Source organism: Schistocerca serialis, chromosome 8, assembly GCF_023864345.2.
Source record: "Schistocerca serialis cubense isolate TAMUIC-IGC-003099 chromosome 8, iqSchSeri2.2, whole genome shotgun sequence".
Classification (NCBI taxonomy): Eukaryota; Metazoa; Arthropoda; class Insecta; order Orthoptera; family Acrididae; genus Schistocerca; species Schistocerca serialis.
The window spans coordinates 196167143-196176771 of NC_064645.1; the positions used below are offsets into that span (position 1 = coordinate 196167143).

Genomic DNA, 9629 nt, shown 5'->3' on the forward strand with positions numbered 1-9629 from the left:
GCATAGCATTTGATGTTTTTACAGTTTTTGTCAATGTCGAGGTCATTCTGAAAGAGCATACTATTTCCCAGGCAACTCAAGTGACTAACTTTTTAGTTGTTTTGCTTCTTATTACGATCTTAGTCCTCAGTGGCTTCGACCCTTTGCAGACAATAATTTTTATTTTTGAAATGAATGTTTTCGTATTATGTTTTTTAGAAATTTGGTTAAGTCTATAGATAGGTTTTTGTATCGACATTTACTATCTCGTACGATTGCAACATCATCTGCAAAAGCATATGAATTAAAAAATCTGATTGATAATCTCAAGACTGGATCAGTTTGTTGTTTCCATGTCTCAATCATATCGTCGATGAATATATTACAATGAGTGGGTGATAGGATACACACTTGTTGGAGCCTTTGGTTTGTAGGTATGTCTTCTGATACAGCATGGTTATTTTGTAACATTTATGGCAGGAAGTTATATGTTGCGCGACTCTTCGTCGGTGATGACTACACGTTTTCGCATTGGATCTCTCTTATATTGATAAAAGTCGTCTACGTCCCAGTCCATTGAATAGCACGATTCTGTGTAACACGTGCTTTGCAAGTAACTTCTTTCGTGGATACATCATATTTCCTTAAGGTTATTCCAGTGGCAGCCTAGTATCCGATTTTCCGAAGGTTTGTTGCATGTAACCCTTACTTTAGATCACTCCGAACAATTTCCAATTATTAATTCCCATTATTAATTATTCCAGTCCTTTATCGCTGTTAACTGACGCGAACGGTATTAATGCTGAAGACATTTATTTAGGTCTAGTGTCAACTGCAAGTTTCTGAAAGAGCATCAATCCTCCGTAGCTTTGACGATGCAATCCCTCTACAAATAGCATAGTGTCAAGGATCAAACGGTGGTATCTGCTAGATCACTTATTAACGTTGCCTACAGTTGCGGCGCTACAACCGACCCTTGGGATACTCCTTAACATAGAAATCGATAGATTTCATCCAGATAGGAAGAGCATGTTGAGCTGTAGCTTCTAGAAAGTTTTAAAACTACACACAAATCTATACTGAGTCAGCTCAAGTTTTGTGGAATAAACAACTGTGCAGCACTGCATCAATGCTTTCAACTAGTATAGGTTTCACATCTGTGTTATGATACTGCCTTATCTTTGCCCAAATTATACTGGAACCCACAATAAATACTGTGCAAGCAGAATGAACATTTCAGACAAGTGTAGTACAAAAAAAAGCCACTGTGGTATAGTATGACCTAGCTTATGGTAAATTAGTAATGAAGAAGTAGAACTTTCATACGTTTTAAGTGAGAGAGAAATCTTGTTACACAGACATTTATTTGCGACAGCTAAATGAGCAACTTACAGTAACGGAAAGTGCCAGAATTATTTGTGCAGTAAGTGTTACAGTAAAAAACGATGCAACCACATCTGTTTGATATACAGCGGAAGTGACAATACGCAATTAGGTCACGGCTGTACCATGAAATCACGGTGTACTACGGCGGTAATATTTCAATAACTAACTACTTTAGCATCATCGGTTGCGCTTAACAAGATAATTGGAGCCTAATTACTTCCCTTTGCTCCTCCAGTTGCCCACTTGTGTTGGATACATGATGTCAAATCTTCTATTTCAGCTTTGATTAATATATTTCCTACAAATTCGATTGCAATTTTTCTGCCATCCCACCATCCTATATCTACATTGAATGTGGTTTTTAGCAGCACGGCTGTATTCAATCAGTGTGTACGAAATTTAGTTTGTATAATTAAATGTGTTTGATGTCGGTTCTTGTTTTATTAGTGTGTCTTTTATTAATAACAATAGGGGACTTCTTCTGTGAGAAATATATGTATTGGGAGCCATATAGTTTTTATATTCACCGCGTTAAAACTTTTGTTGTGTTTACATGGTTGCCATGAGCCTGCAGAACGCATTCCTGTCAAGAGTTACTTGTGGGTTTGTTACTGTCGTTACCCGTAATCTAACCACTGTATTTTGAGGATTACCTGAAAAAATCTGGAATCCAGTTCCAGGTTCGAGTCAGAAGACTGCAAGGGATTGTCAGATAGTTTCAAAAACACGCACACTCTCCTGTTCGATGGATTACTCCTACTACCCTTCTTAAACACTGGTGCGACCTGCGCAATTTTCCAATCTGTAGGTACAGATCTATCGGTGAGCGAGCGGTTGTATATGATTGCTAAGTAGGGAGCTATTGTATCAGCATAATCTGAAAGGAACCTAATTGGTATACAATCTGGACCTGAAGACTTGCCTGTATCAAGCGATTTGAGTTGCTTCGCAACCCCTAAGGTATCTACTTCTAAAAAACTCATGCTAGCAGCTGTTTGTGTTTCAAATTCTGGATTGTTTTATTCTGGTTATTTCACTCTAAGACGAAAAAATGGCTCTCCTCGAAGGAATTATCCAAATGTGACGCAAATCGGTAAAAATGATGTAATATACAGAAAAACAAATTATTACAATTTCAGAAAATTGGACGATTTATTTTAGGAAAAGAGCTTCTGAAAGTGAGAAAGTTAATAAAACGTTGATCCACGTCTGGCCATTACTCAAGCAGTTATTCGCCTTGGCATTCATTGAAGAGGTGTTGGATGGCCCCCTGAGGAATATCTTTCCAGATTGTGTCGAACTGGTGCGTTATGTCGTCAAAATCCCGATATTGTCGGAGGGACATCCCTATGAAGTTCCTAACGTTCTCGATTGGGAATAGAGCTGACGACCTTTCTGGCAAAGGCAGGTTTTGGCAAACACGAAGGCAAGCAGTAGAAACTGTTACCGTGTGTGAGCGGGCATTGTGTTGCTGAAATGCAAGTTCAATATGGCCTGACATCAAGAGCAACGGAAAGGGGAGTAGAACGTCGTCTACGTACCGCTGTGCTGCAAGGGTGCTGCGGACGAAAAGCGAAGGCGTCCTGCTGTGATATGAAGTGACACGCCGGATCGCCACTCCTGGCTGTTTGGCCTTAATGCAGGCGACATTCAGGTTGGTATGCCACCGATGTCCGAGGTGTCACACACACGTCTTCGGTCTGGAATCTCATTGACTGGAGTACTATTGTCTTCAGCGATGAGTTACGATTCGGAGTGAGCCCCGTTGAGCGGCAAATACGTCTATGGATACGTCCCAGTGGGTGGTTGGCTAGCACACTGACTGTCGCCTGCTGTTCTGGGTACCATTTATTTTTATAGCAGGATCCCTTTGGTTGTCATCTGCCGCACCCTTACAGTGCAGCTGTTGTTGACGGTATTCTACGCCCAGATCAGTTGCAGTTCATGGCAGGCTATCCTGGGCTTACATTTGAGCAAAGTAATGTCCGCCAGCACACGGCGAGTTTCCAATGCTTGTCTTCGTGCTTGCCAATTCGAGCCTTGGTCAGCAAGGTCGCCTGATCTCTCACGAGTTGAGAACGTTCGCAGCATTATGGCCAGGACCCTCCAACCAGATCGCGCAGGAGTTTAAATATCTAATGCGCCAGCTGGACAGACTTGGCACGATATCCCTAAGGAGAATATCAATGCGGAGCTGAATAACTGGTTATATAAGGGCCAGAAGTAGACTTTTTTGCCGTTTTTGCTGTGGTCTTCAGTCAAGAGAGTGTTTTGATGCAGCTCTACATGCTACTCAATCGTGTGCAAGCTTCTTCATATCCCAGTAACTACTGCAACTTACACCCTTCCGAATCTGTTTAGTGTATTCATCTCCTGGTCTCCCTCTACGATTTTTACTCTCTGCACTGCCTTCCAATACTAAATTGGTGATCCCTTGGTGCCTCAGAATATGTCCTACCAACCGATCCCTTCTTCCAGTCAAGATGTCCCACAAATTTCTCTTCTCACCAATTCTATTCAATACCTCCTCGTTAGTTATGTGACTTACCCATCTAATCTTCAGCATTCTTCTGTAGCACCACATTTCGAAAGCTTCTATTCTCTTCTTGTCTAAACTGCTTATCGTCCTCTTTTCACTTCCATACATGGCTATACTCAATACAAATACTTTCAGAAACGGCTTCCTAACTTTTAAATCTATACTCGATGTTAACAAATGTCTCTTATTCAGAAACGCTTTCCTTGCCATTGCCAGTCTACATTATATATCGTCTCTACTTCGACCATCATCAGTTATTTTGCTCCCCAAATAGCAAAACTCATTTACTACTTTAAGCGTCTCATTTCCAAATGTAATACCCTCAGCATCACCCGATTTAATTCGACTACATTCCATTATCCTCGTTTTCCTTTTGTTGATGTTCATCTATTATCCTCCTTTCAAGACACAGTCCACTCCGTTCAGCTGCTCTTCTAAGTTCTCTGCTGTCTCTGACCGAATTACAGTGTCATTGGCGAACCTCAAAGTTTTTATTTCTTCTCCGTGGATTTTAATACCTACTCCGAATTTTTCATTTGTTTCCTTTACTGCTTCCTCAGTATACAGATTGAATGACATCGGGGATAGGCTACAACCCTGTCTTACTCCCTTTCCAACCACTGCTTCCCTTTTATGCCCCTCGACTCTTATAGCTGCCATCTGGTATCTGTACAAATTGGAAATAGCCTTTCGCTCCCTGTATTTTACCCCTGCCACCTTCAAAATTTGAAACAGAATATTCCTGTCAACATTGTCAAAATCTTTCTCTAAGTCTACAATGCTAGAAACTTAGGTTCGCCTTCCCTTAATCTATTTTCTAAGATAAGTTGTAGGGTTAGTATTGCCTCAAGTGTTTCAACATTTCTACGGAATCCAAAGTGATCTACCCCGAAGTCGGCTTCTACCAGTCGACCAACGCCTTATTAACTTGCAAAATTTATGAAACTGTTTCTCTCGGATAAATAATCCGATTTTTCTGAAATTGTAATCATGTGCTTGTCTGTACATGTACATCACATCTACTGATCTCCGTTTCATTCAGATAAATCCTTCGTGCTGTGTCGTTATGACTACTTTGTCATTAGGTGGTATTGGAGGCAGTACTAGTCACTATGCAGGATAATTTCTATTACAGGCTTCGGGTGGTTACACAGGGAACTTTGTAGATAAAGTTTTGATAAGGAACTAATGTCCAGCAATATACCGTAAGAATAAAAACCAGAGTAACGATCGTTTCACTTTAAAATCTCCCTCGTCTCCGTATGGAACGTAACGGTAGAGCTACACAACGCAACTGTCGTGAAAGTTTTCCTTATCCCCACAGTCCATTATGTAAAAATAGCGTCCGAAAAAAGCAATAGGTGCGAGAAAGTGGTACTTCACTAGTAGCGTTTACGCTGGTGCTCCACGAGTGCGACCGAGTGTATGAAAACATGCGTTGTTGATACACCCTGTACAACAAACAGCTGCGCCACCAAGTGGAATTGTTAAATTGGAGCACCCAAGTCAGAGCTAATTGTTTGTCGTACGTACCTACCGTGCAGCAAGAGATTTGAAAGTGATCCGATCTTCTAACTAATTTTACATTCAAAATGTACGTTTCCTATCATGGTTTCCTTGTAAAAAAACTAAGTTCTCTGACAAACTTTAGAAGGCTGTAATAGGAGCTGTGAAAAAGTTTGTATATTAACATCGAGAAATGCTCTGACATCCATTCTGAAGTGCTAACACACTGGAATATTTCGAGTTATAACTTCCTAGTCTATTTCATGAATTTTAACGGTGGTTTTTTACGTTTAATTCGGTGTATTCGTTGAATCCTATCGAGGCCAATCGTTGTCTGTTACTCTCTAGGATATCCCATCACCCCATCAGTTAATTCTAATAGGGAACTTGTTTCTAGTAGATACATGAGTATACTTCATTTGCAGGAACGACGTACGCCCATGATACCTGCCGCCTCTGAGACAGTTTACACATTGCTCTATCCCAGTTTCATCCGGTAACCGAGAATAGAAGACATTACAGATTCCTTTGCGTGGTGTATCTATGAAACTTTGAGCACGTAGCTACAACGTGTGTGAACTGCAGAGAAGCACAAATTATCCTCATAAAAATCAGAACTATGCGACATTATTGTTACTCACTTCCAAAAAAACATTAATTAATACTCTTTACGGAAAAGAACATTTGCCAGTAACAGTTCCAGACATGAAACAGATTGGCGAGCGAGCAAAGAGATTCTGTGTGGCCTGTATAACCAATCACGCTGCGCGTTTGATAACGGAAAGTACTTTGCACAGCAATTTCGCTATTTGTCGGCAACAGCAATTTGTCGGTCATCGAAAACACTGGTAATTACTACACGCTCTCACATGAAACCACATGTATAAACTACACGAGAATCTAGAAAAATTATTCGCAGCTGCCCTACAACAGTAATGTGTTATTAAGCGATTCACCACCAAACGGAAGGCGAATGCAGACCGCTGTGAAATGTAAATGCCAGTATGCAAATCTCTCATCTCCCTATGTCCTTTGAGCTGCATATCTGATTGCGCATATCAAAACAGAACTGTGATCTTGTGTGTTTCAGATGATCTAGCTGTCGGAGAACGACATCCTTCCCGGGGACAGCAACCACTAGCTGATGTCATATTCCCGGATTCCTCCCACAATGTCTACATGTGAGGAGGCAACCTGAAATGCAAACTGTCGCACCAGGCCAGTGGCTGTCAGTGTGAAGTTAATTTGTTCAGAGAGTGATGCTGTTGTATACAAGAAGGATAGTATGAATAGGCGTGTGAACGTAATGTCATTCGTCATGAGAAATACGATAATGATTTCTCCTTGAATGTTACTACGTCACCTGGGACATGACTGGTAACTGCCAGCTAATTGACATACCAGTCTTCTTCACATAGCTGTCTACATGACGTGCAGATGCACCATTCATGTGTGTAAGTGTACCGAAAACTGGTATTGCACCCAGCCCCGTGCTATGACATTTTATCTACGAAAATAGAACCCTTTGTCGAGGAATGAATAGCAGTTGCGCAAGTGATGCTAATTTTTCAGGAGTTTATAAGTGTGTAAGTGATTCGTGGCTCACATGGAGACCGAATATAAAGTTTTCAGGGCCGTAATTCTGCCACTCTCGTGAGGTACCAGTTGTTATGTTACATGTAAACAAGACTCTTTGTTAACTGTGCCAGTGATGGAAGTTGAGAATCAGTGAAACGTTACAAGTTCTCCTCTCTTCTGTGGTGTCAAATGTGTTTTGTCTGTACGATTACAGAGATGAGTGCCTTAAGTTCAGAAAACATGCTGTACTAAATTTTAAATTAATGTCGCTGGAGATGAGCCTGGGGGAAGTTTCACACTGAGAATATAGTGATCTTGGTTTGAGCCTGGATAAAAAAAATCGTAGGACTATAACTGAAAATAGTAAAGCAATCCACAATATCCAAAACTATTATCTCGCATATTAAATTCCGTACAATTGGCCTAAATGATGAGAAACGTTACTAAATAACGCACTGCATTACAGGCAGACATTAAAATCACTTTAAATTTATCGAAGAATACATGAAGCTACTCATAGCTTGCTGACACTTTTTTGCGTTAACAGTTTAGTAAATCTCTCCTACATGTCTGTGTCTGTGGCAATGGTATGTATCGGATTGTACCTATTTCCTAGAAGAATCTGTGCTACAGAGCACTCAAAAGGTGTAAGTTTCTTTTCATTTAATTCACGTGTGAATTTTTAATGTAACATTTTCACATTTATAAAACCAGAAATATAAAATACTGTCTGCCGTACGCGTAAGTAATATATTATTATACTTCGCAAAGTAAGAATTGGACGTGTGTAAATGCAATTTTTATGAAGTCTAACATAAAAAGTCCCGTTTGATTAGGGCAAGCCTACAGAAAAATCCCGTCATCTTTACCATCATACTTTCGTTCTTTTAATTTGTGAAAGATCAGGAAACTCGTGTTAACTGTAACAGAACTACTGCTTCGTACTTAACTGGCTTCAGAACCGTACTGCCACGATAATTAACTCCTTCCACAACGAGGAAACTCCCACCAGGCTCTATTCTCTAAGCTGTATTTATCACTGTAAATTTCGCCCTTTCCCCGAACCAGTGTTTCAGATTCGTCTAAAGCGATGTTAGAAATTACAAATAAACTAATTTGTTGAAGCCTCTTACCTATTTATTTTACCGACTCACTGAAGAAATCACGTGATATTTTTTCTATATACATAAGTTGAATTTTACATTGTACTTTTAAGAAAACATATTGAAAGGAAAAACCTGCAACCTGTTTTGGGTGAATTTGGCATTTAGGCCTGGAGACCAGTAAAATATTATGGAAAACTATCCGTAGATCAAAATACTTGTAATACATTCCAGAGAATGCATGAAAGTTTGCAGTGCAACTGTAACGGTCTCACTTTCTTCACAAACCCAAGATGCAACACGGACTACGTATTACGTCGAGAGACGTTGGAAGGTAACAATAATAGTGGCTCTGTGTTACAGTATTTATCGTTGCAGTAGTATCCATCTTCGTCGCCGAGGTCGATAACATACGTCTGTGTAGTGACGATCGACTCGGAGGTAAGGCGATCCGAATTCTGGTGGTGTACGGAATTGTTAGTCAGTATTTAGCTGGCAAGGGGTGAAAAGATGGTGACATGTTTCTGATGACCGGTCTTTGCGGCAGTGTCCTTGGTTCAACTCCAGACCTATCCACAACATCTCACGAAGTAAGGGCATGTCTCGGTGTTGATGGTGATCCGTATATCGGATGGGGATGCTGCGTTCAGCGGCAGTCTTCATGCTATTTGAAGGGAGTGGGGTACGTGCCGTCACACGGTTTCACCCTCTCCCTTGCTTCATCAGCATCACTATCAAAACAACCAAACACCAAGCTATCCACGTATCCGTTTCACTCACCTACATTATGTAAATACATATATACGCATGGAAAGTTGCGGCTCGGTGGCCAGAACTACGCCTTGGAGCCTCCTAACCACTCATTTCACACGACTTTAGTTTCCTTTTGTGACCTATATTAATGCTGGGAAAAACCTTTCGGCATATCTTTACAGTCGGTGTCTTATTTCACTCTGTACACAAAGTCATTTCATCAGAACTTTCCGCTAATGATGTTTCCCACACGCTTTCCTATCGGCATTGATAACATTCGGCTGTAGATGTAACTGTTGATACACAGTTATTGCACTATTGTACTATGAAAGCCTCGAACCCACCCCTCTATTTTAATTGCAAAATTTTCCTTTCGAAGACGTTCATTATGATAAACAGTAGTTCTGCATAAAGGCTGGATTGGTCGCTAATCAAAATCTCATGCTTCAAAAACAGAATTTCTCCATTGCTCTTAATACGACACATTTCGGACACAGAAAGCCATCTTCTGATACGTGTTAAAAAAACAAAAATATCTGTAAGATACCTGGAAATTAAAAACCGATTCCGTGTACTAAAATACACGATCAAGTCTCATTTGTACACACAAGGTACTTCAGTTAAAACATACGTAGGAGCATCACGCTGCACGTAAATATAAATGTAAGTAACAGTCATAAACAGGCCAATGAGAAAATCTTAACGTGCAACTTAGTGGTGTACTTTCGCGCCAGATAGCGGCATAGTAATTATGGTGGTGCCACACTTCGTCGTAACTGAAAATA

At 40.4% G+C, this 9629-nt stretch overlaps 1 protein-coding gene across 1 annotated transcript in view; it reads left to right on the forward strand.

Moving 5' to 3' along the window:
- LOC126416346 (hemicentin-2-like) overlaps positions 1-8063 on the forward strand; it is an 856604-nt gene extending 848541 nt beyond the window's left edge. The window contains exon 9 of the mRNA XM_050084025.1: positions 6501-8063. The gene's annotated coding sequence lies outside the window, so the exon portion shown is untranslated. The remainder of the gene's footprint in view (positions 1-6500) is intronic.
- The last annotated feature ends 1566 nt before the right edge of the window (positions 8064-9629 follow it).